Raw genomic sequence first — 6,000 nt, 5'->3', positions numbered from 1 at the left:
CTTCACAATGTTCTTTATCATCATCATCATCATCACAGCAGAATTGTTCATTGGTGTGTTCAGTGGTGAATGTGGGTCGTGTGACTCTCTCCTGGTACAAAGGAAACAGTTTATTGTCCAGCATCAGTGTGTCTGATCTCAGCATTAGTCTCTCTCTACCTCTGGAGCTGGAATATCAGGATAACAACACCTACAGCTGTGTGCTCAATAATCCCATCAGCAACCAGACTCAACATCTGGACATCACTCAACTCTGTCAGACATGTGCAGGTATGTAACCAGACTCAACATCTGGACATCACTCAACTCTGTCACACATGTGCAGGTATGTTGGTGGCTATGTTAACATTTATTTAAAAAGCTCATATAAAAAAATGAACATCACATTTCAGATACACTAACATCACATACATATACAGATATAAACATACTTTCCTTTCTGTGACTGTTACATAAAAACACCTGTGGTTCACACTTTTGTTTGGTTCTGGAAGGACCCAGATATGTTCATTTCAAAGCTGTCTTTGTCCCTTACAGAACTCTACCAGAAATCACAAACTGTACTGCTTACTGTACTGCTACCACTTGTTTTAGTGGTGGTCATGATTGCACTAGGTGTGTTCTGTTTCAGAATGAACTTCAGATGTGCAAGAAGAGGAGGTTAGTATTGAAACTATTTTTAGTGTAAAAATAAATTGAAACTATTTTTGGTGTCAAGATCTGAATGATTTTTATTTTTGCATACATTTTTGTTTTTAGTACTTTTTTATACTTAGAATTTTTTTTATAGCTTTATAGTGTGGATTGTGAAAATGGAGGAATTTGAAAGTCGTGTTTCTCATATTGTACCAGCTGTCAGTGATAGTACTGCCATTGTTGTGTCTGCTTTTGACTTTCACAGTCTTCGTGAAGATAAAGGTTACTTTATACAACAGTCATGTTACATTCCTGCAAATGACATTTATTTGCTATTGCTCTCCTGCAGCAAAACATGACAATTGCATATGTGACCCTGGAGCACAAAACCAGTTTTAAGTCGCTGGGGTATATTTGTAGCAATAGCCAAAAATACATAGTATGGGTCAAAATTATTGATTTTTCTTTTATGCCAAAAATCATTAGGATATTAAGTAAAGATCATTTTCCTTGAAGATATTTTGTAAATTGTCTACTGTAAATATATTAAAACTTAGTAATATGCATTGCTAAGAACTTAATTTGGACAATTATAAAGGCGATTTTCTCAATATTTAGATTTTTTTTGCACCCTCAAATTCCAGATATTCAAATAGTTGTATCTCAGCTGATTATTGTCCTATTCTAACAAACCATACATCAATGGAAAGCTAATTTTTCAGCTTTCAGATGATGTATAAATCTCAATTTCGAAAAATTGAGCCTTATGATTGGTTTTGTGGTCCAGGGTCACATATGAGACCATGAATGGCAATTTTGAGTGTGCACCAGTAAGTGGTGATATAATTTGCTAATAAACTTACCTGGCTTACCAAAAGAATGGTGTGAAAACTTTTACTATTTAGTTTCTTAATATCATCCTAATTTCAAATTGCATACTTTCTGGGCTGTTTTGAACACTGTGAACTTCATCTTGGCGATATCTTTAATTAGACTTTTTTCAATAATGAAGTAAATTAATCAAGACCAAAATCTTGGAGTACATTCACTGGATAATGGTTGTAGTGAGTAAAGGAGATGTTGTTTTATAGAATGATCATCACTTTTGTGAAAAGTAAAAATGAAAACACAAAAGTAATGTTTGCAGGTGAACAGTTTACTCTTATTCTATACTTGACTTTATTCTCCAATTATTCCTTCCACCTCCTTTAGTTTTCACAGTGTGTAGCTCTCATCAACTCTGTTGCTTTGTGTTTTTCTTTTTTGATTGTTTCTCCATTTTCTTACAGCTCTCTGATGGAGCGGATAAACATTGTGCACTCAAATGATCTGACAATCTAACAGACTTCAGTAGCTATATGACAGATCTCTGATACATATGATGCTGTGTCTCAGCACTCCAAGATCATGAACAAAGTAATTATATAAACAAAACTTGGTATAGCATGATCATGATTATATTGGTTTTATTGGATAAAAACTGTGAAAAAGCTTGTGACTGCATTGAATTAATGTGCATTAAGTATGAGAAGAAAAATACAAGAGTAATTGTTGTATATTGCAACTGTTAAGCTTTTTGTTGCTGGAACCTGATATAGTTTTTATTTGCTTTTACATATCTAATAACCGTTATGTGGTCCTTTTTCTTTGACTGGATGTCAATGTTTTAACTGAATAATTTAATCTCATCTCTACTGAGGCCATTGCAGACCGATATCAGGACAAAGAGACACATTTTGTCAGAAACTGTCCTGTATTTAATTATCCTGCCCAGACTTGAGAAAGAGCTGATCCATCTTTTCACAAAAGAGCTGCCAACAAAACCAATCACTAGACTTGTGACTGTCTTGGAAAAGAACAAATTCATTTGTATTACAGTGTTAACACACACAGTGTGCTCAGTTGGTGTTTATTTTGAACATTTGAAAATTATGCCTAATATATACCATATCAGTGTTTCTGTATTTTCAGTGTTTTATTACACTGCCCGGTTCCTGGGGAACTTCCTGCTGAGATTTTGAACCAGTTCATCAAATATAGTTCTGGTGATTTGGCTCAAGAACCTGTATGTTGAATGTTGTGTGTTCTGTAAATAAACTTGACTGTGGACACTTATGTTGCTTTAAGAGTTTTACTAATATTTGTAGAATAGCGTTTGACCCAACATCAAAAACAGCAGTATTTTAATATATTTTAATTGTACTAAATTATCCTAATTATACTTTAATTAAACACTGGCATGATCAGTTTTCCATCATACAGAAAACTAACTCTGATTGAAAGTTTTTCTACCTCCTACCTTCGGGTAAGGTGCACTGCGAATGAATATAACTATTTGGATAGACAATAACAAGTATCTTTATATGTTTTTTATAAGAGTTAACGATGCTGTTTTTTATTATTAGGGGCCAAGCACCGAAGGTGCTTAGGTGCCTATTGTATCCGTTAGTGTGATTTTTTTATTCCGCCGCAAGTCTATGGCAGCCCATAGAACCGCTTCCGTAAAAGTTGTGAAATTTGGTACACTGATAGAGGAGAGTGAGAAAAGTTACTATAGCAAATTTGGAGTCTCTAACTCAAACTCTCTAGTGCCACCACTTGTCTAAACTTTCAAAAATTTTATGCTAATAACTTTTGAACCGTAAACCACAAAATTTAAATTATTTTTTCCTCTGATTCCTTGGCTCATGCCGAGTCGAAAGGACACCAAAATTCAAAAATCGTGAGGTTAAGTTTTTTCGCGATTTTCAATTGTTTTGTAAAAATTACTTTTTCAAACTCGTCCTAGGCCATTGAACCGATTGTCACGAAAATTGAACCAGATCATCTTCAGACCACGCTGGCAAAAAGTAATGGAATTCAAGTTGATTAGTCATATAGTTTCCGAATAGCACGTGAACAAATTCTACGAAAGGCATGCAAAAGTGGACGAGAGGCTATCTCCGCAATGGTGTGGCCTATAGAGACCAAACTTGGTGTGTGTTATAACAAGCATGACCTGAGACTACCTGCAGTGTTTCGGCGCTGTGCCCCCTAGTGGTCAGGAGATATGAAAAATGCATATTTTTGCTCATAACTTCTGAATGCTTTGGCCAAAAAAATCACAAAACTGGTCTCGTTAGATTCGGTGCATCATGCCAAATTGATACCAAAATGATACCCTGCATCCTCAATTTCCAATTTCTCCTCTAGGTTATCAGGGGTTGGCAAAATGCGGCATCGGCTGCATCTCCAGTAGCACGGACTTTCTTTGCTGGCCAGTTACATCATTTGATGTAATACTTTTTTATTTTAAAAACTACATTTCAGCAAAATAACATTGTGTACCACAGAACTGTAATTTGTAGGCATTTATCATAAAGTTTGTTAATAAAGTCAGTTTATGTTTGATATTCGCTGCATAATCGTTTAGGCAGGGGTTCCCAATAGAAACCACAAGGAGGGGTCTCAAGATGATTTCCAGAAATCAAATAATTTTTTAAAGGATTAGAAATAGCGTATTTTACCCATAAATAAAAAAACTGAAGTTGAATTAAAAATAAATTAAGTAAGATTAATGTTGAAATGTAAGTAATGAGTAAATTACCTTAAAATAAAATAATATTAATTATTTAAATAAAAATTAAAAAATGACTGAGCGTGTCTTTCATCATGTTAAGTCATATTCATAAAAAAAAATTGTTTGCGATGTCCTTAGAGAAATGTTGTGGTAATATCCTTTCACTTTTTAAGGGTAGTGTACTCCCCAATGGCTTGCATCAGCACTGGTCAATACATTGATTTCTATAAAGTGAAGCATCAGCCTCAGTTTTTCCCCTGTTGTTTATCCCAGCATTTACCCTTACGTCACTAGCTTCGCCCTTGTGCCATAGCCTGTGACCAGAAGAGAAGATGAGTCGTTTTGAGGGGGAGGGGAGGTTAAAGTTTTTGATGAAAGATTACTAGGGCACATTAATTTTTAAAAAATAATTAAGTGCCCGGATAAAATTATTTATAATAAACAAATATTTTACCCCTGTGTCAGCGGACCCGCATACTTTAAAGAGCAAAATTACTCATCCTCTCTCAATCACTTATACAGACGTAGACTCCCCCCTCACTCAAGGCGATCTCTCGTTCGAGAAAAAAAAACCTCTCGCCTCCCATTACACGGCCTGGGCAGCCATTCCGGGAATCTCAAGATGGGTTTTGGAAACAATTCGACGAGGCTACTCGCTACAGTTCGCTTTCAGACCGCCCCGCTTCAAAGGCGTTGTTCAAACTTCTGTCCCAGACAACAAAACTATTGTTCTCCAGCAGGAGGTGCAAGCACTGCCTGCCAAAGGCACTGTGTAAATAGTGCTCCCAGTGAACAGCAAATCAGGCTTTTTCAAGCTGTTATTTCCTTGTCCCAAAGAGAGAAGGTGGGCTCAGACCCATTCTAAATCTCAGACATCTGAACAGCTCGCTTATGTGCCGGTCGATCAAGATGATGACGGTCAAGGAGATTCTCACACATATTTGCCCCGAGGACTGGTTTTTGACCGTGGATTTGAAAGATGCTTACTTTCACATCCACATAGCCCCCCGTCACAGACCGTTCTTGAGATTCGCATTCGAGAGAGTGGCCTAATAGTATGCAGTCCTTCCGTTTGGACTGTCCCTGGCCCCAAGCACTTTTATGAAGTGCATAGATGCGGCTCTGTCCCCTCTCAGGCAGATGGGAATCCACCTATTAAACTACCTTGACGGTTGGCTTGTTTTAGCCAGATCAGAACGGGAACTGAACCCTCACAAAGAGCTGCTGCTCAGTCACTCAGAGCATCTCGGGTTGGTCATCAACCCACACAAGAGCCTGTTGTTGCCCACTGTGTGGCATCCCCTCTTCTTTTTATAACAGTATGCAAACGTCTGGGGACTGAGGAGACAAATTGCTCAAGTTTAGGAATAGGAATGTTGTCCCATTCTTGTCTAATACAGGCTTCTAGTTGCTCAACTGTCTTAGGTCTTCTTTGTCGCATCTTCCTCTTTATGATGTGCCAACTGTTTTCTATGGGTGAAAGATTTAGACTGCAGGCTGGCCATTTCAGTACCCGGATCCTTCTTCTACGCAGCCATGATGTTGTAATTGATGTGGTCTGGTATTGTCATGTTGGAAAAATGCAAGGTCTTCCCTGAAAGAGACGATGTCTGGATGGGAGCATATGTGGTTCTAGAACTTGGATATACCTTTCAGCATTGATGGTGCCTTTTCAGATGTGTAAGCTGCCCATGCCACACACACTCATGCAACCCCATACCATCAGAGATGCAGGCTTCTCAACTGAGCGCTGATAACCAACTTGGGTTGTCCTTGTCCTCTTTAGTCCGGATGACATGGCATCC

General features: G+C 37.6%; 1 long non-coding RNA gene across 2 annotated transcripts; it reads left to right on the top strand.

Annotated features, from left to right (window-relative positions):
- The first annotated feature begins 210 nt into the window (after positions 1-210).
- On the top strand, positions 211-2,751 carry LOC109112660. 2 transcript variants are annotated; one of them, XR_002021633.2, is made up of 3 exons: positions 211-270; positions 538-660; positions 1,926-2,751. It is a non-coding gene; the product is annotated as an uncharacterized LOC109112660 (long non-coding RNA). The 2 variants fall into 2 exon arrangements; XR_006153234.1 differs by lacking the exon at positions 211-270 and adding an exon at positions 277-325.
- Positions 2,752-6,000: the final 3,249 nt, after the last annotated feature.

Source organism: Cyprinus carpio, chromosome A22 (assembly GCF_018340385.1).
Source record: "Cyprinus carpio isolate SPL01 chromosome A22, ASM1834038v1, whole genome shotgun sequence".
Classification (NCBI taxonomy): domain Eukaryota; kingdom Metazoa; phylum Chordata; class Actinopteri; order Cypriniformes; family Cyprinidae; genus Cyprinus; species Cyprinus carpio.
Note: the sequence above shows the minus strand (reverse complement) of the source record. Positions and strands in the feature narration are given on the sequence as shown.